At 46.2% G+C, this 27,497-nt stretch overlaps 1 protein-coding gene across 12 annotated transcripts in view; it reads left to right on the forward strand.

Annotated features, from left to right (window-relative positions):
• The window catches only part of LOC147339722 (uncharacterized), a 496,256-nt gene that overhangs the window by 330,333 nt on the left and 138,426 nt on the right, over window positions 1–27,497 (forward strand). For 11 of the 12 annotated variants that reach the window (XR_015158987.1, XR_015158985.1, XR_015158988.1 and 8 more), the window contains 2 exons: window positions 17,480–17,595; window positions 18,942–19,046. The gene's annotated coding sequence lies outside the window, so the exon portion shown is untranslated. Of the gene's footprint in view, window positions 1–6,013; window positions 7,079–17,479; window positions 17,596–18,941; window positions 19,047–27,497 lie in introns of those variants that run through there. The other variant, XR_015159009.1, reaches the window with a different exon arrangement.

Below are 27,497 nucleotides of genomic sequence, written 5' to 3' on the forward strand. Positions count from 1 at the left end.
TGAGCCACCAGGGAAGCCCAAGAAGACTGGAGTGGGTAGCCTATCCCTTCTCCAGGGGATCTTCCTGACCCAGGAATCGAACCAGGGTCTCCTGCATTGCAGGTGGATTCTTTACCAACTGAGCTACTAGGAAAGCCAATTAACGATAATTAGAAAATAGTGTTTTTAGTAGAAAATGGCTAGGTTTTTTTTTTTTTAATACAAAGTGAGTTTCAACTATGAAATATAAATATAGAAGTGACACTGTATCACTGACAATATTGTATGACAGCAGAGGATTCTTTTTTTTTCAAAGTGTGTTGAATCCTTATAAGCTTCCCTGCACGTTGGAAGCACCCAGAGTGTTAATGGTGGAGAGCTGGGTGCACCCCCAGAATTCCTGATTCTGTCAATCTGTGTAGGGCACAATCAATTCTATTTCCAAAAGTTTCCCAAGCGGTACTGATACTATTGCTCCAGGGACCGCTTTTAGAGAACCATTTAATATCAAGAAATATTTTTACTCTTGTTTCCACGATATCCCTCTTTGTGGATGTTGAAGACTACTTTCAATGAAATAAAAAATATCATCGTTGCTGTTTAAACTGTATCTGTGCATTAATTCCGTTGTCTGCATCTCCTAAACTGTGCAAAGAAAAGGATTAAAAGGTCAGAGGGAGTTTGGGAAGATGAGAAAAATAACTGGTACCCACAGGCCACAGGCTCTGGGATGAGGTAGTCTAGCACGGGGTGGCTAGTTAAGGATACCTAATCCCACCACTGGCATCTGTCTGGAAGGAACTCGTTATTTTCACAGCAGTAGCACCCCGAGGGCTCCAGCTGTGGGGAAACTCCCTAGATTGTGAACCTTCTGTCTCTTGCAGAAATGGATGGAAATGTCTGTATCAATGGCCATGGTGTCTCTGTCTTGGCAGACACATTAGCAAGTGACATAACTAAGCCCGCTTCCTTTTGGGGTGATTTATCTGCCTCCGTCGAAGGGAAGGGAAAAATCCCAGTTCCCTATGGAAATGTCGGTTGCCCCTTATTAAAGAGACAGCTTGAAAATTTCCCCAGTCTTAGCCAGACCCAGGGGCTGTTAAAGACATCTTCCCCACGTTAAGGGCACTTCTCTTGTGCCGTGAGAGTGTTGACTCTGGAGGCAGGCTGGTCGTCCGCCCCAAGAGGTGGAAAACAGCTACCTGATTTGCTAACTGCGGTTTAGGGGTCCAAACTTGGAATGTTCAGCTAATGCAGGGGGCTTGAGGCAGTTGTGGGGGGACATCCCGTTTTCACAGTGCCGCACATAGCCTGGGGCCACGTCGCAACAAATTGTTAGGAAACCACTTTAATTTAACTCAATGGACATGAGTTTGGGTAAACTCTGGGAGTTGGTGATGGACAGAGAGGCCTGGCGTGCTGCGGTCCATGAAGTCACAAAGAGTCGGACATGACTGAGCGACTGAACTGACTGACCTTAGCTTAAACTATCCGTGGTGACCTGATTTGGTTTTTGTTTTTCTTCTGGTGTTCTGGTGGACTCTGCTCATTTAAGCTATCGTAATTCTGCTTGGTTAAACTGCTGTAATTGGATTCCTGTAGTGACTGATGTCCATCCTAAAGGAGATCAGTCCTCAGTGTTCATTGGAAGGACTGACACTGAAGATGAAACTCCAATCCTTTGGCCACCTGATTCGAGGAACTGACTCATTGGAAAAGACCCTGATGCTGGGAAAGATTGAAGGCGGGAAGAGAAGGGGATGACAGATGAGATGGTTGGATGGCATCATAGACTCGATGGACATGGGTTTGAGCAAACTCCAGAAGTTGGCGATGGACAGGGAGGCCTGGTGTGCTGCGGTTCATGGGGTCGCAAAGAGTTGGACACGACTGAGCGACTTCACTGAACTGAACTGAACTGGGTCTCAATTCCTCCTCCATGAAAGATTTTGATGCAACTCACAAGTTAGTCTCTGTCTGTCTATCTCTCTCCCTTCTTCCCACCCTCCCCTTTTTATTCTGACCACAACCTTTACTTTTGGTTTAAATATTTAAGCTGACTTCCCTGGTGGCTCAGACAGTAGAGCGTCTGCCTACAGTGTAGGAGACCCAGGTCCAATCCCTGGGTCGGGAAGATCTCCTGGAGAAGGAAATGGCAACCCACTCCAGAACTCTTGCCTAGAAAATCCCATGGACGGAGGACCCTGGTAGGCTACAGCCCATGGGGTCTCATAGAGTCAGACACGACTGAGCGACTTCACTCACTAAGTGTTTAAACATCACCTTACATCCTTTTCATACTTGCATTTAACACAATGGTACATGTCTGGAGGAAACAAAGTCTCCAGTTAACTTTTAAAAAGCTCATAAAATTGTTAGCCCAGAAGGAAAAATCGTATCTGAAATATATTGTAGATCTAAATGAAACCAGAAGGCGTTGTGACACACGCATTGTGGAAAAGGTCCGAAGGTAGAATTGAACAATAAAGATGCTTTGCTCTCTAAGGTCTCCACTGTGTTCTGACGGTGTTCTGTTTTGAGATTCTTTTCACTTAAAATGTTTTGACTATCCTCATTTCCCTTTTTTCCTATGTAGCTATTCCTGTGGCTTCCCTGGTGGCTCAGATGGTAAAGAATCTGCTTGCAATGCAGGAGACCTGGGTTTGATCCCTGGGTTGGGAAGATTCCCCTGGAGAAGAAAGTGGCAATCCATTCCAGTAGTCTTGCCTGGAGAATCCCCATGGACAGAGGAGCCTGGCGGGCTATAGTCCATGGGGTTGCAAAGAGTCGGACACAACTGAGTGACTAACACTTTCTGCTTTAATAGCTGAAGCATCATACTATATTACAGTTACGTCCTGATGTCTTTAAACACACCATTAATCGGTTATTCCAATAACAGGTAATTTCTGATGTTCAGCTGTTAAAACCAGCATAAGCAGTAGGAAGGCCAGAGTACACTCAGGTGAGAAATTCTGTAGAATAAATTTAAAGAAGTGAAATAGTGTGTTTCAAATGTCGAACACATTTAAATTTCTGATTTCGATTAACATCGCCTATTAGTAGAAAGAGAATTTCCGCTTGAATCTTAGGACTCTTGTCTTTATTACAAATGCTAGAAATCCTGTACCGTGTATGCGTGTGTGCATGCTCAGTCACTTCAGTTGTGTCCAAGTGTTTGTGACCCTGAAGCCCAATATTGTGTATAAGTTTCTGTGAAAAAAAATTATAATCCATATATTTGTGGATGTTCAAGTAATGCTTTTGAACTGTGGTGTTGGAGAAGACTCTTGAGAGTCCCTTGGACTGCAAGGAGATCCAACCAGTCCATCCTAAAGGAAATCAGTCCTGAATGTTCATTGGAAGGACTGATGCTGAAGCTGAAACGCCAATCCTTTGGCCACCTGATGCGAATTTGAAAAGATGATGCTGGGAAAGATGGAAGGCGGGAGGAGAAGGGGACGACAGAGGATGAGATGGTTGGATGGCATCACCGACTGGATGGACGTGAGTTTGAGCAAGCTCTGGGAGTTGGTGATGGACAGGAAAATCTAGTGTGCTGCAGTCCATGGGGTCGCAGAGTCAGACACGACTGAGCAACTGAACTGAACTGAAGTAATCCCCACTATACACCTGAGGAGAAGGCATGTTGCATTTGAAGGACTTTGAGCAGAAAGTCACAAATCAGGGATGACTTTCAACAGGGTGGACCCCCCGCAGGGGTGGGGGGTAGATTCCTTAGTACTTAAGCATTGCTTTTTTTTTTTCCAGTACTTTTTAACAGTCTTTTCTTTTAAAAATGTATTTACTTTTGGCTGCACTGGGTCTTCATGGCCTTTGCAGGGGCTCTTCTCCAGGTTTGGGAAGCCAGGGCTAACTGGAGACGAGCAGAGCACGGCCTTCTCACGGCAGCTCCTCTTGCTGCCGAGTACTGGCTCTAGGCCCCCAGGTTCTGTATCTGGAGCACACAGGCTTCGTAGTTGTGGGCTTTGAGCTGCTTCGAGGCACAGTGGGATCTTCCTGGATCAGGGATGGAACTGCAAGATTGTTGCTGAACCACGAGGAGACGCTGGGATTCTTGGCCTCTGGAGGAGAAGAATTCAATCCAGGGCCAGAGAGGAGGCTTGATCGCTCAGACCTTTTGTGTCATAAGGTTTTATTAAAGTATAAAGGAGATGGAGAAAGCTTCCGACATAGGCATCAGAAGGGGGCAGAAAGAATACCCCCCTGATAGTTTTTAGCTGGATATTATATAGTCACTCAGCAGTCTGTTAATGAAAGAAAGGAATGTCTTAAAACTCAGAGAATGGCACCAGGCCCCTCATCCATAAGATGTATTTTGGGATAATCTTGGCACCAGAAGAGTCATCCTGGGCCATAAAACAATTGACTTGAATCTTGTATAAAGGCAGGTTACCATACAAATAGTTTCGCTTACACAGATTAGGGGAACAATGTCTGAGTATTTGTCAAGTCGGTTCTGAGCCATTAGGCAGAACCGACTTGAAGACAGAGTCTGGGGTGAATGCATAATACATTAACATAGCTTAAGACAAACATTTCCATATGAAAAATGTGTTGGTTAACACAAGGTTTAAGAAAAGTTAACTTCAGGTGGAACCAGGTGTCATTATGGCAACACAGTATTTTAAGAGAAACCTCTTTTTAAATGGGTATGCTGCTGCTACTGCTGCTAAGTCTCTTCAGTCATGTCTGACTCTGTGCGACCCCATAGACAGCAGCCCACCAGGCTCCCCCATCCCTGGGATTCTCCAGGCAAGAACACTGGAGTGGGTTGCCATTTCCTTCTCCAATGCATGAAAGTGAAAAGTGAAAGTGAAGTCGCCCAGTCGTGTCTGACTCTTCGCGATCACACAGACTGGAGCCCATCAGGCTCCTCCGTCCATGGGATGTTCCAGGCAAGGGCACTGGAGTGGCTTGCCATTGCCTTCTCCTTTAAATTGGTATAGAGAAGGGGAAAAAAAAAATCACTAGTTTCCTCCTGTCGCTTAAGAGAGATTACAAATGTCTGACACTTGCAGCCTATTTCCTCCGTTTGGAGACCCCTGGCCTTCCTGCCTGTTACCCTCTCTGAACCCACGTCCCCTAGCACTGGCAGGCAAGATGCTTATCCACCGAGCCAGCAGGGGAGTCCTCAGCACTGCTGTTGATAACGGTGCCAGTTGATTTGTTCAATGACATAAGTGGTGTCAGAAACCACAGTCAACAAGACACAGGGTAGTGGAATGAACGGTGTTGGTCGGGAAAGCCAGAGCGTGGTCCCTGCCCTGCAGGGACCGGGTCAGTACTCAGCCTGGGGTGGGCTCAAAGCTCGGGGCGGAAGACGGCAGTTTCTGGGACTCATGGAGCCCAATCCCCGAGGCCATGGTGTCGGGCTGCAGGTGCATTTTGGAAGCACAGTGCTCCTTGGTTTTCTAAGAACAAGAAGCCAGGCTTCCCTTGCTGCTAGAAGAGTCTGCCTGACCACTTCCACACCTGCTTACATGCAGATGTGCGAGTGTCTGGTCGCGGTGCTCCAGGGCTGTCTCTGCTGTGCCTTGTCCCGTGGTGGGGAAGTTCCGACACAGAGATCGAAGGTTCTCGTCCCTCCACTGAGGGGCCAGAAGCCAGCAGATGCTCAGCTGACGGTCAGTCAGGCTCATGGTCAGAAGGGGAAAGGGTCTAAATTAACCCAATGCTTGTGGTTCTTCTGCAGGTCCCGGAATCTTAGACAGACGTCACTGGTCAGTGAGCAAGCTGCCGTGTGAGACAGAAAGGGATGCTGACTGCCTTAATGCCCCTCAATTCTGTCTCTCTGTCTCTCTCCACATGGGCAGATTCTGAGACATCTAATTTTATGACTTTAGAAAAAAACCCTTGTGCCCGCAACTTCCTGCCCACCCTGTACTCTGACTATGCTGTGTAAAAATGTCTCCCACTCTATTTAAAATGTAATCCTCAGTCCAGAAACAGCATCAGTCTACTTTGGGTTAGGAGGAAATTTTTCTTTTAAGATAAAACCCACATCTCTGGGATTCAGTCTCCCACCTGTGAGGAAAGACTTTAAAACACACTTACATATTTTAATACATTTTGACACACATGTGATTTATATGTATTGATGTAGGGAAAACAACTGAAAAAGAAGTGTTGTATTCATTTTAAGAATATGCCCACCAGGGAACAGAAAGCTTACTCCGTTAAAAAAATAGAATATTAGAGAGGATGGTAATTTTACCTAAAATAAGTCAGCCAAAAAAAAAAAAAAAAAAACCTCCTTTGAATGTTGCTTTTGTTTTTTGCACTGAACATTGTTGAGTCTCGTTTAAGATAAACTGCTTCATGTTTTGTAACTAACATAAGATGTTCATGGGAATAGTTAAAAATGAATGAGGGTCTTTCCTCAAGCAAGCAAAGGAAATGTAAAGATTTTCGTAATTAGACACTGAACGGCAATAACATATGATCGTGATGTTCCAAGCCCCAAGACTCATCTCGTAGCAACCCATCTTCATCACGGTTCAGGCCATTCACCGAAACAGACTAGAGAAACCTGAACCCATGCTTTCCAGTCAACAGCTGATGATGTGATTCAGAGCAATAACCCTCTTTATAAGGAATGCAGAACGCTATTCTGTAAAGCAACTAGTTTGTCTGTCTTAAAATAGAATCCCTGAGGGATTCTCCTGAGAAATGTTTATTTTGAGTGGTCTATGCATTGTCAAGTAAAGCAGCTTCCTCCCTCTGTGATCCATACTGCTGTTACCCCTGTAAAACAGGAGCCTATTAAGAAGACAGATGATGTAGCCTTCGTGATCGTTAGGCTCACTGTCCCGACTCTTGTTTCTGCAAAATTATGTGCACGGTTTAAAAGGCACCTTGAGCTGTGGTGGATGTTGGAAACTCTTTGTCTTTCAGACTCACAGCTCGTGCATGTGTGTGTTTGGTCACTCAGATGTTTCCGAGTCTTTGCGACCCCCATGGATTGCAGCCCGCCAGGCTCCTCTGTCCTTGGGATTCTCCAGGCAAGAATGCTGGAGTGGGTTGCCATGCCCTCTTCCAGGGGATCTTCCTGACTCCGCATCTCTTGCATTGGCAGGTGGGTTCTTTACGTCTGAGCCACCAGGGAAGCCCCAGAGTCACAGCAATGTATGTCGAATCCTCCCCTTTATTAGCTGGTCTGATCTTATACATGCTGATCATCTGATTGTAAGTGGGTACTGAGAATAGAAATGACTCTGTATAAAACCACAGTTCTCAGTTGGGAGTCACTTAGCACCCCTCCCTGGGGGCTGTGTATAGAGACATTTTTTCTTGACAGGGGAGGGGGTCCCTCTGGCTTCCAGTGGGTAGTGGTCAGCGATGCTGCTAAATGTCCTTCTTACAGTTCCAACCCGGCCCCAGTGAATGATCCAGACCCCAGCTGTCCATAGTGCCAAGGATGAAAAAAACCCTGGGCTCCAGGAAGGCTTTTTTTTTTTTTTTTTTTTTTTCTTTACCTTCTGAAGCTTTGGGTTTGGTTGACAAGGTGCCACTCCAGTTGGGACTGGATCACTCTGCTTTTCCAGGAAAGAGCCCCACCTGAGTCCAGACCTACCTGCTCTGCAGTTTCACCGTAGCGAGCAATGCCTGTCCTCAGTCCCCTTCTGGACCTGGTGTCTGATGTCATGCCAGCTTGGCACCATGAATCTGTGCCCAGAGCCACCCGAGCAGAGTGCCCCTGTACCTGGTGCAGCAGCTGTGTGTTCACTCAGATCTTCTGTTGTCAAGCACTGGCCATTTGTAAAGCTGTTCCAAAGGATGGGAAACCACTTAGGTGCATAGGAATGCACTTGGATCTAGTATGGCTGTGTGATTCTTATAGAAAGGGACATTGCTACCAGCAACACAAGCTTTCTTGGCAGACCTGATTTGATGACTTTTGCTTTTTTAATGACACTGATTGCCAGTCCCTTGGGGCTTCTCTGGTGGCTCAGAGGTAAAGAACCCACCTGCGAGACAGGTGACACAGGAGACGTGAGTTCCATCCCTCAGTTGGGAAGATCCCCCTGGAGAAGGAAATGGCAACCCACTCCAGCATTCTCGCCTGGAGAATCCCATGGACAGAGGAGCCTGGCAGGCTACAGTCCACGGGGTCACCAAGGGTCTGGCACAACTTAGCAATTAAACAACAACAAACAATCATCAAGTGACTAGCACATGGTCCTGGGTCTTAGAGCCCGGGGTTGCAGCTGAATCAGTAAGCAGACGGTCTCTGCGGGTGGTTTGTGGTAGACTGAAACCTTTCTCTGGGAAGTGTCCTGGGTGAGCTGAGTTTCGGAGGAGTCAGCTAGGCGGGAGAAGGCAGCGGAGAGACAGAGTCAGGAGGAGGGCTTTCAGGCTGAAGGAACATTCTGTCCACAGCTTCAAAGGGGATGCAGAGATGGATTTTTTTTGTAAATAGATCACTGGCTACACGATGAGACATTAGGAAAGGGCCTCACACACCACGCTCTGGAATTTATTGTCACAACGTTGAAAGCTGTTGAGAATGTGAAGGTTATTCGCAAGGCATAGTGACATAGTGAAAGTTGCTCAGTCCAACTCTTTGCAGCCCCATGGACTATACAGTCCATGGTATTCTCCAGGCCAGAATACGGGGGTGGGTAGCCATTCCCTTCTCCAGGGGAATCTTCCCTACCCCAAGGATCGAACCCAGGTCTCCCACATTGCAGGCGGATTCTTTACCAGCTGAGCCACCAGGGAAGCCCAAGAATACTAAAGTGGGTAGCCTATCCCTTCTCCAGCAGATCTTCTTGACCCAGGAATTGAACTGTGGTGTCCTGCATTGCAGGCAGATTCTTTACCAACTGAGCTACCAGGGAAGCCCTTGCAAGGCATAGATAGTGAATTTGTGCTCTGTTACTCAGTCTTTTTTGACCCAAAGGGCCATAGCCCGCCAGGCTCCTCTGTCCATGGGATTTCCCAGGCAAGGGCACTGGAGTGGGTCATCCTTTCCTCCTCCAGGGGGATCGTCCCAGCCCAAGGATCAAACCCAAGTCTCCTATGTCAGCAGGCAGATTCTTTACCATCTGAGCCACCTGGAATGCCCAAGACACAGGCAAACTGAAACCTTCACGAGATCCTTGTGGGCACAGCTGGACAAATGAAAGTTTAGCATGAATGAATGGTGGGGAGTCAGGGAGGGAGCTGGGCACCCTCGGGGGAGGAGAGCCTGCAGAAGCTTGAGGGAGACAGGAAGACCCTGCTGTGTTAATGAAGAAAAATAGGAGGGGCTGGGTGCTGGGGTCAGTGCCGGGAGAGAGGCCCAGAGGTCCTGCTTGGGAAGTGGAGGTAATGAAAGTACTGTCCACTGAGGACTGGAGCCTCAGGGGAGCTCAGACACGCTAGGGGAGAAGGTGGATCAGCATGGCAGAATGTCGAACCTCCACTCCAGGGCTTCGGGCATCCCCGAGTGGAATTATGAAAGAGGATTGAAGAGTCTGACGCTCAGGAGGAAGGTCTGAAAGGCTGGGAAGATACCTGTGAAAAGGCTTCGTTACACAGAGTGTAACACACACACACACACACACACACGGTGGTTACAGGGGCTGGGGAGTGTGTGCAACACTGGAGCTGAGCCAGGGGTGACTTTACTCCTGGGAAACATGTGCTGATGTCCTGGGACATCTCTTTCCTTAATTACTGTTTTTCATATTTATTTGCGTGGCCGTGTTGGGTGTTCTTTGTGGGACGGGGGATCTCTGCTTACGCTGCACAGGCTCAGTATTTGTGTGGTATGTGGACTTCGTCCCTCCGCAGCATGTGGTGTGTTAGTTCCCTGGCAGGGATCGAAGCCAGGTCCCTTGAATCCCGGGGATTCCTAACCCCTGGGCCATCAGTGATGTCCCACGTGTCGTATACTCACACATGTATGTGGAAACTAGAACAGTAGTACAGATGAACCTGTATGCACAGCAGGAAGAGAGACACAGAATTGGAGAATGGACTTGTGGGCGCTGCAGGGCGAAGGGGAGGGTGAGATGAATTAAGGAAGGAGCATTGATCTACCCACATGACAATAGACAGCTAGTGGGAAGCTTCTGTAGAGCACTTGGAGCTAAGCCCGGGGCTCTGTGTTGACCTTGGCAGGTGGGAGGGAGGCTCAAGGGGAAGGGAGGTTCAAGAGGGAGGAGACATGTGTATACGTATGGCTGATTCATGTTGTTCTACAGGAGGAACCAAGGCAACATTCTAAAGCCGTTATCCTCCAGTTAATTAAAAAAAAAAAGCGTGGTTAGAAATTTGAGACTCAGCTTGGCTGCTTTGTGTAACTGGTTGGCTGCCTGGCTCCATTCCTTATTTCTTGTTTCGCTTAGTTTTTTGTTATGTGTTTATCTAGGGCTTCCATGATAGTTCAGCTGGTAAAGACTCCGCCTACAATGCACGAGACCCCAGTTCAATCCCTGGGTCGGGAAGATCCGCTGGAGAAGGGAAAGGCTACCCACTCCAGTCTTCTTGGGCTTCCCTGGTGGCTCAGCTGGGAACGAATCCACCTGCAATGTGGGAGACCTGAGTTCTGTTCCTGGGTCACGAAGATCCTCCGGAGAAGGGAAAGGCTACCCACTCCACTATTCTGGCCTGGAGAATTCCATGGACTGTGTAGTCCATGGGGTCGCAGAGAGGAGGATGGGACTCCGCAACTTCCAGTTTCACTTCACTTCGAATATTTCTCTGGCTGTGCTGGCCCTTACTTTGCGGCACTCAGGACCTTCCTTGCAGCATGTGCGATGGTTCGTTGCAGGGCACAGGCGTCTCAGGCTCAGTAATTACATTACACGGGCTCAGTTTCTCCGCAGCGTGTGGGATCATAGGTCCCTGACCAGAGACTGAACCTGCATGGGCTGCATTGGAAGGTAGAGCCCCAGCCACTGGACCTCCAGGGAAGTTCCCCCCTGCTCCCGTTCCTTCTTTTGATAAGACAGCTTATAGCATCTTTTCTGTACTGGGCGAAGGAACAAGAGCAGGGGTCAGCAGAGTTTGGCTGATGTCGCACGCTGACCACCTGGCGGTGCAGAGAGAGGTGGACACAGGGTTCAAGGACAAGGGAAGCCATGGGTAGTCACAGTGGGGTGTTTCCATCTCGTCTCAGAAAAGTGGTTCTGCCTCTGCTGACCTTGCAGACACGTGAAGAGACTCCAGTGAGACCATGCGTGTGTCAGGGTCCCCACCGATGCTGAAGCTTCCTAGGAAGGTGGTTAGCTACCGAGAGTCCCGGACGTGGTGGGGGATGCTTCCAGCCGGCCCCCGCCCCAGCAGGGCACGCCTCGGAGCCTCCTCCACTGGTCTCTTGAGGGATCGTCCTGATCTCTCATCTCTGACTGCCGGCTCCATAATGTCCACCTCCACATCTGAGCCACTGAGACACTCTCCAGTCCACTGGGCCTGCCTGTTTGCTAATCCTCAGTGGTACTAGCTAAACCTGGGAGCATCCAATCTGTGCTTGGGGTATTGAGAATCAGGTAGACACAGATTGTGGAGGGTCTGGATTTAGGCTTTCAGGCTTTAGGCTGGACAAGCCAGTCATTCAAAGGGTGCATTTATAGAGGACTTTGAGGAATAAGACAGCACAGACACTTTCTGGATCGTTGACCTCTCTGCCCACCTTACCTCCTGGAGACCTTGGGTCTCAGGTCTTCAATCTCTGATACTATGCTCTGTGAACAGAGTCACTTCTTACTGTCTATGACGCTCCCTGACAGCCTTACAAGGCAGACATTTGTGCCTGAGAGGAAGAAGAAGAAAAAAGAAAATACTAGAGAGATGAGGTCACAGGCAAGAAGGAAAAGAAGGTGGTCATGGAGTTACCTATATATGGCTTGGTCTCCAGCATGAAGCAGAGACATTGCTGTTGAACAGTTGTATCCAGTGACCCTGCACCCACAGAGAGTCAGCGACTCCCGTTTCCCTGACAGCTGACGTATTTCTTATGGTTGGAACATTAATAACAATTACAGGTCTGTTCCATGAGCTGTTCTTTCACCATGCACGTATTTTCTGAGTAGCAAACACATGACAATGTTTTGTTGGCACATTGGGATGACATATTGTCAGTGATGTCATGCTCTGGAAGTTGAATCCAGACGCAACATAAGAAGTTATTGTATATTCATGGGCAGAGGGGAGAGGGTTTTTTTTTTTTTTTTAACAGTTATTCCCTATTACTCTGTTCATGACTGTTAGGAGAGTATTCCAAGTTTCCCCAGGTTTTACTATCAGCGATCACCAAAAATCAAGCTTTGTCCTAAGATTGTGTCAGCTGCTTATTTAGTTTGTATTTTAGCTCTCAACTATGATCTGAGCCTTTCCCGTCTGTGGGGTTGGTCTGCACAGATGTTGGATTCACTCCACTGGAGACAGTCATCTTTCTGCTCCCTGTGCTTTCTGGAGGAGGGAGCAATTAAATTGCCCTGAGGTCCAGTTGAAGGAAAACTGGCTCGTGACAGTTCACGGAAAGTGGGTGGGATAGACTCACAAAGTCCATGCAGGTTCGCAGTTGGTGACCTGAGGCGCGGGGCCCTGCAGCTCCTGACAGCAAGAGTGTGGCAGCCTTTTCCCCACCTCTTCTGGAAAGACAATGCAGAAGTGTATCTTGTTTCTGCCTTTTTGGTTTTTTTTGGAATTACTGATTTTTTTTTTTTTTAGGCAAATCCTGAGTGCACACATTGACCCACATGTTGAGAGGCAAAATTCTATAAAAATTTTTCCTGGCCATTGAGATTTGAGCCATTAGTCCAAAGATAAGAGCTGGTTAGTACAGGCAGTGAAGGAAAAGGAAGAAATGGGCACTGCGGACTTTCCCGTTAACGACCGGAAAGCAAGCTTTACTGTGTACCTAGGGACACAGAATAACTTTCCTCAGCACAGGTGCCTGTCACAGTTTTCATAGAGCCTTCTGCTTGTGAAGTACTTACTTTTCAAGGTAAAGATTTTTTTGCTGTTAGAATTTTTTTCTCAAATACAGAGTATAGTATATGTATATAATGTGTGTATATTTGCAGCTGTTTGTACATATATCTACACACACTATTTATATACATATGATACATCTATTTATATATATAATATATATATTATTTATATTAATGTGTATTATATATCACAGAAGGCAATGGCACCCCACTCCAGTACTCTTGCCTGGAAAATCCCTTGGACGGAGGAGCCTGGTGGGCTGCAGTCCATGGGGTCACTGAGGGTCGGATACGACTGAGCAGCTTCACTTTCACTTTTCGCTTTCATGCATTGGAGAAGGAAATGGCAACCCACTCCAGTATTCTTGCCTGGAAAATCTCATGGTCAGAGGAGCCTGATAGGTTAGAGTCCATGGGGTCGCAAAGAGTCGGACACAACTAAGTGATTTCAGTTTTTCTTCTGGTTCACTTGGGATGACCTCTCAGGACTTGTGGATTGGGAAGCCACCTGCCATGTTGTGCAGAGGCCCAGGGCTTGTGAGGAGACCGTGTAGAAAAGAAGGAGACATCTTCAGGTGTATCCCCCTCAAGCTGAGCCCCCAAGGGTCTCAGCCAGCGCACAGCTTGCCAACATGAGCCATAACAGAGCTGCCCTCAGTTGACTTCCTGAGCTGCTACCTGGAGAGCCCCAAGTGGTACTTGTGACCATCCTTCACATCTGGGGGGGGCAGGGAGGAGGTTGACTGAGCTGATGACAGCTTTTCCCCCATCTTCAGCCCCACGGTGTCATAGTTCAGCATTGCTGGTTGCAATACAGGGTGCTGCTGCTTTTATTCAGGCCCCCCTGAATGCTACCACCTCAAAGAAAAAAAAATTTTTTTTGGCCTGAGGCTGAATACCAGACATATAAGAAACACAATCAGGAACGTACTCTGGACATCAGGAGTTAATCTCTTTGTTTATCCTTAAAATAGAGCTTCTCCCTAGAGTAGTCATGTTCAATTATATGTCATTTGTGTTATTTCTGGTGCCGTGAGGATTAAAGGCCATCACGATGACTTCACAGAGAGGCCAAAGTTGCACTTAGTAACTTTTCTCAGAATAGAGAGCATTCATCAGGGGGCAAAAAAAAAAAATGATAATAATAAAACTCTCATGAAATTATGAAAAGCACACAAGGAAAAAATTAAAGGATTATATTTTAAAGCCTCGGGACATAGAATATTATTCCTTATAAGAAGGTCCCATGGTATTGGGATTATTTCCTGGAATGCTCACGATTTATTTTACAAAACCACCTAATGAGCAAACCACAAACAAGCAGATAATAAGAGCTTCAGAGAAAACACGTTAGTTTTTTTCCCCCTCAGTGGGGTTTGCTTGTAGCCTCCAGCACTCTCTGTTATATCAGAACCATCAGTTCTCAAGTAAAAGTGTCACTGGCAATTTGTTAAAACACCATGTGATTTGTACCAGAACTTCCAGGCAACTGTGTGAAACGGGTACTAGGTCGTCTTTAGGTGATGCACGTCAAGCTCAGATGTCAAACAGACGAAGTTCCTACAAGACCCAGCAGCAGATTCCAAAGTTTCTTCTCGTGTAATTTCCTTCCTAAATGATGCTCTTTCAAAACCAAGAGTTCTGTGGGGATTCTATGCCATTGAAGATGTGAGCCATATTTGAGTCACCAAATGGTCAGATATCTTCCAATACTTCAAATTCCTCGTATCTGTGTCCGAGGTTGGGCAGGGGCTGTGGTTCCTGGGCTTCTAAAAGTTTCAGTTAAGTTCAGTTGCTCAGTCGTGTCCAACTCTTTGCAATCCCATAGACTGCAGCACACCAGGCCTCCCTCTCCATCCCCAGCTCCTGGAGTTCACCCAAACTCATGTCCATGGAGTCGGTGATGCCATCCAGCCATCTCACCCTCTGTCGGCCCCTTCTCCTCCCACCTTCAGTCTTTCCGAGCATCATGGTCTTCTCCAGTGAGTCGGTTCTTCGCATCAGGTGGTCCAAGTATTGGAGTGCGTAGGGTCCCCTTTTCTCCACATCCTCACCAGTGCTCGTCTATTGCTGTTGACGGTAGTCCCTCTCACAGCTCTCACTGTGGCCTCATCTGCACTTCCCTGATGAGTAGTGATGCTGAGCATCTCTCTACATGTCTGTTGTCCATCCATTTGTCTTATTTGGGAAAATCTCTGTTGCAGTCCTCTGTCCATTTTAATTGATGCATTTGTCGTTGGCCGTGCTGGGTCTTCATTGCTTTCCACGGGCTTTCTCTAGTTGTGGTGAGTGGGGAGCTGGTCTTCCTATTGGTGCAGGGTCTTCTCACTACAGTGGCCTCTCCTCTTGCAGAACACAGGCTTTAAGCATTCAGGCTTCTGTGGTTGTGGGACACAGGCTCAGCAGTTTCAGTGGGCAGGCTTGGTAGCTGTGGCATGTGGGATCTTCCTGGATCAAGGATCACATCCGTGTCACCTGCACTGGCCGGCAGATTCTTATCCACTGTGCCACCTGGGAAGTCCCTCTGCCCATTTTCTTAAATCTTTTTTTTTTGTTTGTTTGTTTCAATATCAAAGTGTATGAGATCTTATATATTTGGACGTTAAACCTTTACTGGATGTATCATTTGCAAATATCACCTCCCGTTCTGTAGGCTGCCTTTCTTTTTTGCCTTTTGTTGATGGTTTCCTTCACTGTGCAAAAATCTTTTAGTTCAATGCAGTTTCGTTTATTTTTGCTTTTGCTTCCCTTGCGCAAGGAGATGTATCCCAAAAACATATTACATACTGCGTATTTTCTTCTAGTAGTTTTATGGTTTCAGGTTAAACCTTTAATCCGTCTTGAGTTGATTTTTTGCATGTGGGGTGAGAAGTCCAGTTTGATTCTCTGTCCAGTTTTCCCAACACCATTTATTGAAAAGGCTGTCTTTTCCCTGTTGTATATTCTTGCCTCCTTTGTTGTAGATTAATTGATCATATAGTTAAAGTGGATGTGGTGGTTGCTCTGTCGTGTCTGACTCTTTGCCATCCCGTGGACTGTAGCCCACCAGGATCCTCTGTCCATGGGATTCTCCAGGCAAGAATACTTGATCATATAAGCGTGAGTTTATTTCTGGGCTGTCTGTTCTGTGCCATTGATCTAGGCGTCTGCTTTTGTGCTGGTACCATACTGTTTTGGTGACTGTAGTTTTGCACTATAGTTTCAAACTGGGGCCTGTACCTCCAATTTTGTCCTTTCTCGAGTTTGTTTTGGCTGTTTGGGGGTCTTTGTGTTTCCATATAATTCAAAAAGTATTTGTCTTAGATCTGTGGGACGTACCATTGGTATTTCGATCAGATCAGATCAGTCGGTCAGTCGTGTCCGACTCTTTGTGACCCCATGAATCGCAGCACGCCAGGCCTCCCTGTCCATCTCCAGCTCCCGGAGTTCACTGAGACTCACGTCCACTGAGTCAGTGATGCCATCCAGCCATCTCATCCTCTGTCATCCCCTTCTTCTCCCACCCTCAATCTTTCCCAGCATCAGGGTCTTTTCCAGTGAGTCAGCTCTTCGCATCAGGTGGCCAAAAGATTGGAGTTTCAGCTTCAGCATCAGTCCTTCCAATGAACACCCAGGACTGATCTCCTTTAGGATGGACTGGTTGGATCTCCATATGTGCAATCCAAAAAACGAAACAACAAAATGGGAACAGTCACAGGTACAGAGAACAAATGAATGGCTGTCAGAGGGGAGGAAGAGGTGGATGATGTAGGTGAAGGGAATTTAGGGGGACAGAGCTCCAATCAGTGCATAAGCCATGGGGCCATAATTGACAGCATAAGGAATACAGTAAGAAATATGATGAAAAGTTTGCATGGGGACAGATGGTTAGTAGGCTTGTTGTGTGGGTCATTTCACATTGTATGCAAATGTCAGATCCCTGCATAGTGTACCTGAAATTAACACAATAGCATACGGCCACTGTGAGAAATGAGAAAAAAGGGTGAGCCAGAGGCAGAGGACACGGAAGAGTGGATGGAACTGAAATCCTCTGCCTGGTAAAAAGAGGGAGAAGTGACAAAATGCTGACTCCAGGAGGGGAAAAAAATCACTTTTGTTGAAAACGTCAAGTTTCTTCCCAGCGTGATGTGTACAGTTAGTCGCTTCCGAAGCAAGAAGAGTATTCTTTTATTTTTAAATTTGCATCAGGCAATTTGGTGATGAATCCCAAGATATCTTTAGAAGTACATGGGCTTAATTGTTGATCATCGCAAGACGCCTGTTCAGTTTCTCTTTACCGGGGTGGAGAAGAAACAAATGCGTGCCGGGAAGGGGAGTGGGATCCTGGCGCCTTCCGCCTGGCGGATGTTTACAGGCGGAGGCTCTTTTCTCATCTCGCGTTGAGTGCGGCACCCTGTCTAACGTCTGCTTTGTTTTCTTCACCGAAGGAGTTTCTCTGCTTTGTCAGCTTTGGAGGATCGATCCCTTCCTTAAGAAAAGACCACCATTCTCAATGTTTGTCGTTACCTAGAATAACAGGATTGTAGACGCTGTCTCTTGCATTTACACAGGATTCCGGTATATATGACATCATTTCACTGGAAGTCAACACAGGTGTATGTGTAGCTGTGCGTGTCAACATAATTACATCAGAACATTCACAGTTGATCGCTTCTCTTTGAAGGAGGTAAGAAAATGCCCACATACTTACTTTTCCTTTTTTTTTTTTTTTAAATTTCTTTTTGTATTGAAGGATAATGGCTTTACAGAATTTTACTGTTTTCTGTGAAACCTCACCACGAATCAGCCATAGGTATACATGTATCCCCTCCGTTTTGAACCTCCCTCCCATCTCCCTGCCGCATCCCACCCATCTAGGTTGATACAGAGCTCCTGTTTGTGTTTCCTGAGCCATACAGCAAATTCGCATTGGCTATCTTATTTTACATATGACATCGTAAGTTTCCATCATACTCTCTCCATACATCTCACCCTCCCCCCGCTTCTCCCCAGGTCCATAAGTCAAGTCTCTTTTTTTAATTGGTTTTCTTTTTTTTTTTTTGCTGGATCTTCATTGCTTTGCTGGCTGTCTCTGGTTGTGGGGTGTGGTGTGCAGGCTTCCCATGGCGGTGGTCTCTCTTTTTGTGGATCATGGGCTGTAGGTGTTTCACGGGCTTCTGGAGCTGTGGCTCCTGGGCCCTAGGGCACAAGTTTCAGGACCTGTGGTGCACGGGCTTAGTTGCTGTGCAGCAGGAGGGATCTTCCCAGACCAGGATTTGAACCAGTGTCCCCTGCATTGCAAAGCAGACTGTTAACCCCTGGACCATACATTTCCTTCAGCTCTTGCAATTTCTTAACCTGTTTTAGCCCTCAGAAGACCACTCTCCTGCAGAGGACTAGCACAGCAGTTCCAAGCACAAACTCTGGGAGAAGCCATCCTTACCTCTTATTGGCCGTGTAACCTCAGACCAGTGTCTGAAGCTCTCTGTGGCTGTACTGTCATTTGCAAAAGAGGGATAGCATATACCTTCAGGTGGGATTGCTGTGAAAATGGAGCCCACGAAATGAAAGCTCAGGGGAACAGTCCTTGGCCTGTGGCAAGTGCTCACAAGTGAGTGCTCCTGCTGTTATTACAGATGGAGACAATGATGTATTGACTCGTAGACAATAACGTGATGCAAAGACGCTGCTTCATGTTCGCGAGTCCACAGCCATGGTTTCCTGGTTTGGATGCAAGTCTGGTTCCAGGCTCCTCTGCTAAGGGCAGTGGGGAGCGTGACCCTCGGGACTCTTGCCCTGCAGTGTTTTCTCCATGGATGGGGGCACGTTCCTCTTATCTGATTTCCTCCTTTGTGGGTCACAGTGCAAATCCTCGCCTCCTCACAGTTGACGCAAGAACCAAATCATTTATAAGCAGCTAAAAATTACAGAGGTCTGCAAAGGGTTCAGTGGTGTTAGGACTTCATGATTTTAAGTGATGATTCGTCATTATATAGCTACAAGTATGTCATGGATACATTGTTCACCATCTAGGTCCTTGCTGCTCCTGCTGCTGCTAAGTCACTTCAATCGTGTCCGACTCTGTGCAACCCCATAGACGGCAGCCCACCAGAGTCCCCTGTCCCTGGGATTCTCCAGGTAAGAACACTGGAGTGGGTTGCCATTTCCTTAAATCAAGAAAATAACACATCCACAGAGATGCTTCAGCATCTTTTAGCATTCAGTGTAAAAGATACTGGATGAAGGTTTCTTTCTTTATTCCTTACATTGTATTTTTATTGCAATTTGCATTTCTGGATTGACTTTGGTATTCTGCTTATGTTTTTATTTTGCTTGTGTTTTTCACTTAACTTACAGATAATAAGAACAGACATCTAGGTACATAGAAAGGGTTTTGAAGAGAAGCAGACCGAGTAAAGAAAAAAATTGGGGGCCAACATCAAAATTTCCAAGCAGGTAGAAAATATAAACCAAATCCCAAATATTGGGTGCCAAATTTGATAGATTCCTGGCACTTGTGGCCGTCTGTCTGTAAGAAATCCGACGTGAACAATTTTGGGGCATCAAGTAGCTTATAAAAAGAACTATTTGATGTGTTGAGCAAAGGAATGAACAATAGCCATAGGATTCAAATTTCCTGAAAATCCTCTGGAGTTCAGAGTGAAGGGAATTTTGATTTTGGCACACTGTATCTCAGAGTTGGCTGAACCGAACACATTTCAAAAATAGTTTGAACTCTCAGTGGAGCCTAAAGCATATTTTTTTTTTTTTTTCCCCACAAGCCTTAAAGCCAAGTCTTATTTTATCCAGAAGTTTTAGTTCTTTCCGTCCCAGGGGAGAATGTAAATTTGGACACTTCTGAAATGAATTAGACCATTTAGGTTAAGATGGATGGCCTGTCAAATACAGTCATAAACTCTAGGAGGCAGACTTCAGGGTATTCACACTCTTCCCATCCTCTCCCTCATGGAACATGCTTGGTTGGTGTGACCAAAAGGAAGTACGACTCTTTTTTTTTTTCACGTTTCCGTGTTCTGTATCAGAGGGGAACCTGATTCCAGGCCGTGGGGACACAGGTTTCTAGATCATCCGTCAGTGAATCCGGTTCCTACTTTACATTTTAAACATCGGTGACTGCATGTAGATAGCAAAGGGCAATCAGCTTTCTTGTTGTTGTTCAGTCTCTAAGTTGTGTCTGACTCTTTGCGACCTCATGGACTGCAGCATGCCAGGATTCCCTGTTCTTTGGTACCTCCCAGAGTTGGCTCAGGCTCACATCTATCGAGTCGGTGATGCCATCCAACCACCTCATCCTCTGTCACCCCCTTCTCCTCCTGCAATCAACGTTTCCCCCTCCCCTTAAAATTATATTTGGCAAACCTTATTCTTACATTATTTACAAAATTTAATCTGCCTATATCTTTTGCTTCTGTTTTATAAATATTAGAGAAGGGTGCTTCCCAATGCTTGTTTCATTTTGTATCCTTCCTGTTTAATTACACTGAGAAAGATGGAAGGGACGCGTACGTAGTCAGGTAATGTTTCATTGGGAGCAAGAACTATATTTTTCACCTCCAAATAAATAGCGCCTGAATATCTCATAATGATGTCTTCCTTCGTTTGTTGAAACAAGTTTTCGACAGAAATACTTCATTCACCAGAACTTGCCTAAAAGTAGCATCCAAGTCCTAACTCATGTCTATAAAGCTGCAATCAGATTTTTTTTTTTTTTTTGGCTATGCATTTGAACATTTTGAAGTTCCTGGATGGCAACAGGATGAAAAAACTAACCTTTTCCCTTAAATGACGACTTTGTAGAAATGAATATACCCGTTGTTTTTTGAACTTCAAACATATGGCGTAGTTCTCAGGTACCTTTGAAGCCGGGCTCGTTTTTTGGCACGGTTTACAGCACAGCCACTGGAAAAGCTTTTGCCGTCCTGTAGGCTCAACTGTAATATTCCAAACGGTGGTTTTCAGCAGACCTGGTTTCCTCCGAAATACGTACACGCTGGCCACTTCAAGGAAAGATTGTGAATACCTGCGTCTCTTTGGCTTCATACCTGTGTTCCCTCCTGTGTCTTAATTGTTGTTAGCTCTTTAGTAAGTTGCTGTCTGCCTCTTCATTTGGTAGAACGTGCTGTTGATGTCTGTTCTATAATGTAACCTATGTTTTCCGTTCTTACTGTGGCAAATTATATTCATACCACTTCCTCGTCATACAAATTACATTAGAGAAAAATCTCATTTGTTTAAGACACTGAAAGGTTATATACATTAAAGGGAGCTGGCAGGAAGCATTAAACACAGAACCAAGGGCAGTATTACAAAGGCACTAATTTTTAAGTGCCTGCTTTATTTGCTTGTTAGGGGAAAAACTGAAACTTGCTCCTACTGAATTTTACTATCTTTTAGGGTGGAAGCCTCGCAGATGCCACACGACACCTGATTTTCAACAGTAACAGTATCCCTCTCAGCAGGTGAAAGCCACTCAGCTTCATGTATCCCAGTGCCACCAAGCAAATAGTTTGTGTCCTATGAGTATAAAATATGTCAACAGGGTAATTCAGCTAATAGGTGCTGGCATTGTTTTCCCCCGAAGGTCTCAGTGTAGAGTCTAATGGAAGTTATCCGGCTGAAAATGAAGGCCACTCGTGCCATAATATGGAAATAAATTACATTGCTCTTTAGACCACAGGACCCTAATTTGTGAGTTCACGGCCATCACGTCAAACCTTGTCATGTCATGCTTCTTCACATCTGTTGGTTTCCTGGCAGAGAAATCTCTCCTGAGAACACAGGAAGGGTCTGGCAAGGCAGATACTGACATTTCCTACGATGGTTATTTCCCAGCTGACATATTGGAGGAATAACTTTAAAAAAAAATTTTACCAGATGTGCAGTGTACTTTTTGAATATATATGCACGTGTGTGTGTATGTATGTATATACACTTTCTCGTAAATCAATCTCTCTTTTTATATTAATATCATTGGAAACAACTCTTCTTCCAACTTCATGATGTCTGGTTGCTCACACGTTCATTAAAGGCTCTGATTGTTTCTCTGTTGACCACGCTCAACTTCAGCTTGAGAATGGGGCAGATCGAAGCGGGATAGAATCTCTTTCAGTGTGGTCAGATGAGTGGGACGGTGCAAATGAGACAGTATCTGGTGGCAGATGTTAGACTCTTGTGTTTTTGGCGGGGAGTTCCCCATGTCAGAGGCGGTGTAGCACAGTCCGGAAACTGTCTGTGAAGCATCTCCACTATGTCATATCCCCCGGCTTCTCCCACGCAGTCAAAATCCACACAGTGCATCATTTCCTCACGTCGGGATACGGCCCGTATTTAAGGAAGTAGGAATGGCAGGGATTGGACTACACTGCTGTGTGTCCAACGTGTGTTCACATCCATGTCCTATCAATAACATCACGTGTAACCCACAAAGCATTATGTGGGTTGTGGCATCTTTCAAAAGGCTGTTTCGTGTCATCTTCAAAGCAGGCTTTTGGCCCAGAGCTTTGTCAGCAAATTTAATTATGAGAACTGAAACTGTTAGTTCGCACAGCCGTGTCTGACTCTTTGCGCCCTCCATGGACTGTAGCCCGCCAGGCTCCTCTGTCCATGGGATTCTCCAGGCAAGCATACTAGAGTTGGTTGCCTTTCCCTTCTCCAGGGCATCTTCCTGACCCAGGCATTGAACTCGGGTCTCCTGCTTTGCAGGCAGATTCTTTACCATCTGAGCCACCAGGGAAGCCCCAAATTTAATTATATCTATGTTTAATATCACCCCTTATAAAGCGTTGTGCCATATGCTAAGTTGCTTCAGTCGTATCCAACTCTTTCTCACCCTAAGGACTATAGCCCACCAACTTTTCTGTCCATGGGATTCTCCAGGCAAGGATACTAGAGTGGGTTGCCATGCCTTCCTCCAGGGGATCTTGATATCAAGTGTTAGATAACACCTGTTTTCCAGGCATTGCTGTTCCCATTGCAAACCTGTCCTGGAATAGAGCCCATGTGATGTGACTTCACTCATCACTGGGATTCACCACCCAGTCTGGCAAACAAGTCTTAGAAAATGAAAGATCAGTTGGTAAAGAGAAGTTGTCTCTTGAACTTCATCTTGTGAAAGAGATTGCTTTGAGCCCCAAAATGCAAACACTACCCTTACCCCCTGTTTCTTATCTTTCTACACTCCACCTCTGTTCATGCCAACAAACACGCCAGAATCTCTGACCACTCACTTATCTTTTACCCCAAACTAAAAGCATCTGAAACTGCTGGTTCCGCATCATCTGTGACTCTTGAGCAAGAAGGAAGCCCCTTGTTGAACAGAAAAGCCGTGGAAGAGACCTTGTCCCAACTTGACTGAAACTGGAAGAACTCGGACTTGACCTGTTTTATATATATATATGAGTTCTGTCGAGACTTTTGCAAAGCCTGGAGATGTTGAAACCCACGCTAGGACACATGGCTGTTCTCTGAGGCCTGCTCAGAACTCATCGGACTCAGAGGAACAGAAAATGCAAGTAGAGAAGCAACTGAAGGAACCTCTGGGTTGGAGCATGCAAAACAGAACCCAGTGTTCCATTTCGCATAATGCAAGAATCTGGACCAAACGACCATGATATCTCAAGGTCGCATCTGGAAAAGTCAGAGTTCTAAATCAGTTGATGATTTCATAGCAGCATCCTGAAACTGCTGCTCCAGTGCCCATTTGCATCAATAAAATCGTCCTGTCACCCTCTCCACGGCCGCTCCACCACAGCGATCCCAGTCGCTGTCACGCGGGCAGACCTGACCCTGTGTTCAAACTTCGTTTGTAGTTTATCGAGATGTGCTGCGCTTGTAGACCTGTTCAGTTCTCTTCATCCTCCTGGCGACGGAGCCAGGAAGGCCAGAGGAGAAGGGAGTGGCCAAAGGCACACAGGGTCAGGTCTGCCCGCGTGACAGCGACTGGGATCGCTGTGGTGGAGCGGCCGTGGAGAGGGTGACGGGACGATTTTATTGATGCAAATGGGCGCTGGAGCGGCAGTTTTAGGATGCTGCTATGAAATCGTCAACCGTTTTAGAACTCTGACTTTTCCAGATGCGACCTTGAGATACCATGGGAAACGTATAATGAAAAACCCAGTGGACTGGAGCTACTGTACAGCACAAGGAGCTCTGCCCAATATTCTATAATAACCTAAATGGGAAGAGGATCTGGGTTGGGAAGATCCCCTGGAGGAGGGCATGGCAGCCCACTCCAGTATTCTTGCCTGGAGAATCCCATGGACAGAGGAGACTGGTGGGCTATGGTCCATGGGGTCACAGAGAATCAGACACAACTGAGCGACTTTCACTTTCACTGTCAATCCCACTGTCCCAGTTTATCCCTCTGCTCTTTATCCCTGGAAACCCTAAGTTTGTTTCCTGTGTCTGTGACTCTATTTCTGTTTAGTTAATGAGTTCTTTTGTAGCCTTTTTTAAGAGTCCACGTCCATGTGATATCATCTGATGTTTGTCTTTGACTGATTTCGCTCAGTATGACAATCTCTGGATCCATCCATGTTGCTGCAAATGGGATTATTTCGTTCTTTTTTTATGGCTGGGGAAACAGGAGAAATAATTTACCCTTCTAAAGTCTACATTGCCATGTTTTTTAGTCTGATTGTAAAGTTGTATGTCTGTTCAGTTCAGTTCAGTCGCTCAGCCGTGTCCGACTCTTTGTGACCCCGTGGACTGCAGGCCTCCCTGTCCATCACTGACTCCCGGAGTTGACTCAAACCATGTCCGTTGAGGCGGTGATGCCATCCAACCATCTCATCCTCTGTGGCTCATACAGTAAAGAATCCGCCTGCAATGTGGAAGAGCTGGATTGGGAAGATCCCCTGGAGGAGGGCATGGCAACCCACTCCAGTATTCTTGTCTGGAGAATCCCTTGGACAGAGGAGCCTGGTGGGCTACAGTCCATGGGGTCAGAAAGAGTCAGACACGAATGGGGGAGTAAGCATATACAACAAAGGGGAACTTGGTCTCTCGGCCTTTGACAAGTGACCCCTTCCAAAACCATCTCAGAATGGAGCCTTGGACCTAAATGCAAAATGCAAAACTTTAACCGTGCTAGAAAATCACATACGATAAAAATCTAGATAACCTCTGGCTTGGCAACCAATTTCTACATACACCCAAAAAAGAATGACCCATCAAAGAAAGAAAATAAGAGTTCCTTAAAATAAGGAACTGCACTATTAGAAGAATCGAAAATATATGACAGAGACCAGAAGGAAGTATTTACAAAACACATATGAAGGAGTTGTGTCCAAATATACAAAGAACTCGTAGAAGTCAACAACAGCACAAACAACTCAGGTCAAAATCAGAAAGAAAAGAAAAAAACTGAACAGGCTTATCAACAAAATAATATATAGCTGCCAGATAAGCATTTAAAAGGATATTAAATGTATTTTTTAAAGGGAATTAAAAATTAAAATTATGAGTTATTTCCACACCATTAGAATAGTTAAAACAAAACAGAATAAATTCTGCCCCCCACCAAAAGAAAACACCACCACCAGTTGCTGGAGACTATGTGGAGAAATAGGAAATCTCATTCATTGACGGGGAGGAGATGCAAAACGCACTTTGAAACACACTTGGGCAGTTTCTGAGAAAGCTAAACGTTGGCCACCAGTACAGTCCAGCAGTCAAGCTCCTGAATATGTGCCCCACTGACCTGAAAATGTCCACACACACACAGACTTGCACACAAACATGTGTATCAGCTTTACTTTGAATTCACACACAGCTGGAAATGATCAAGATGTCATTTCGTAGATGAGGAAACTCTGGTGGAGCATGGGATGTAATTCAGTTCAGTTTAGTTCAGTCGCTCAGTCATGTCCAACTCTTTGCAACCCCATGGACTGCAGCACGCCAGGCCTCCCTGTCCATCACCAACTCCCAGAACTTACTCAAACTCATGTCCATTGAGTCAGTGATGCCATCCAACCGTCTCATCCTCTGTCATCCCCTTCTTCTTCTGCCTTCAATCTTTCCCAGCATTGGGCTCTTTTCAAATAGTTATTTGAATCAGGTGGCCAAAGTATTGGAGTTTCAGCTTCAGCATCAGTCCTTCCAATGAATATTCAGGACTGACTTCCTTTAGGATGGACTGGTTGGAATATGATTCAGTAACATGAAAACAGAGTAAGTGAGCAGATCACAAAAGAAGTGGAGAAATCTTCAATGCATATTGCTGATGCGGGAGCCAGTCTTCACAGAATCCATTCTCTGTGTGATTCCACTTGTGTGGCATTCTGGAGAAGGGATGGTTAGAGGTGGTCGAACATTTGTGCTCTACAGATTGGGCTGGAGGGTGCAGACTGATTAGTTAGGTGATGTCCAAGCCTTTTACGGGGCTTCCCTGATGGCTCAGTTGGTAAAGAATCCACCTGTAATGCAGGCAACCCCGGTTCGATTCCTGGGTCAGGAAGATGCCCTGGAGAAGGGATAGGCTACCCACTCCAATATTCTTGGGCTTCCCTGGTGGCTCAGCTGGTAAAGAATCTGCCTGAAATGCGGGGGACCTGGGTTTGATCCCTGAGTTGGGAAGATCCCCTGGAGAAGGGAATGGCTACCCACTCCAGTATTCTGGTCTAGAGAATTCCAAAAGAGGTCGCAAAATGTTGGACACGACTGAGCGACTTTTGACTTTCAAGCCCTTTACATGAGGTGAAAGAGCCTCATATGATACATAGCACAAGGAATTTGCAAAATCTCTCAAAGTTTACAGCACAGATAACAAACGTGGGCAGTACTTTTCGGAGTCACCTAAGTTAGAGGATTGGGGATAGAATGCAGAGTGTGGTGAAAGAGTCTGGGTTGCAAACACCGTGCACAAAATACCTGGGTGAAGGAGGTGCAGAGGGAAAGAGCTGAGGTCAGTAACCTCGGGAAAGAGCAGAGACTCTGTGAATAAAGGCAGAAGCAGCTGCATGGGCACAGGTTGCTCAAGGTCTAGCCCACACTGTGAGTGGTGAATGGTCTGTTGCAGTGATCAGGCAGTATGTGTATACTGGACCTCAACAGTAGCTATAGAGGTCGTGGGGCTCCCCTGGTGGCTCAGTGGTAAAGAATCCGCCTGCCAATGCAGGAGACGTTGGAGATGTGAGTTCAATTCCTGGGTCGGGAAGATCTTGCCCCTGGAGGAGGAAATGCAACCCACTCCAGTATTCTTGCCTGGAGAAGCCCACAGGCAGAGGAGCCTGGAGCGCTACAGTCCTTGGGGTCGCACAGAGTCAGACATGAGCGACTAAATAACAACAAATGGGTAAGTGGGTGGTAGGGGCCGGATTTCTCAGTCTCTGCAGGGACGGTTGCCAAGTGCCAGTCAGGAGGTACATGGGTCCATGTGGTCATGGATTAGGTGGGAGGCATATGCATACATTCGTGTGTGGGCTAATATAAATCCAGATGTTTACATGCAGGAATATTTTTACATGTCTGGCTATACATGGGTTACTGTGCTTTGGAAATGTTTGTGCAAAATTTAAAACAAGTCTAAACTGACCCCTGATGATGAAGCTGAGACTCGAGGTTATC

Source organism: Bos grunniens, chromosome X, assembly GCF_055505025.1.
Source record: "Bos grunniens cultivar Pamir isolate PY7600 chromosome X, Bosgru_T2T1.0, whole genome shotgun sequence".
NCBI classification, from domain to species: Eukaryota; Metazoa; Chordata; class Mammalia; order Artiodactyla; family Bovidae; genus Bos; species Bos grunniens.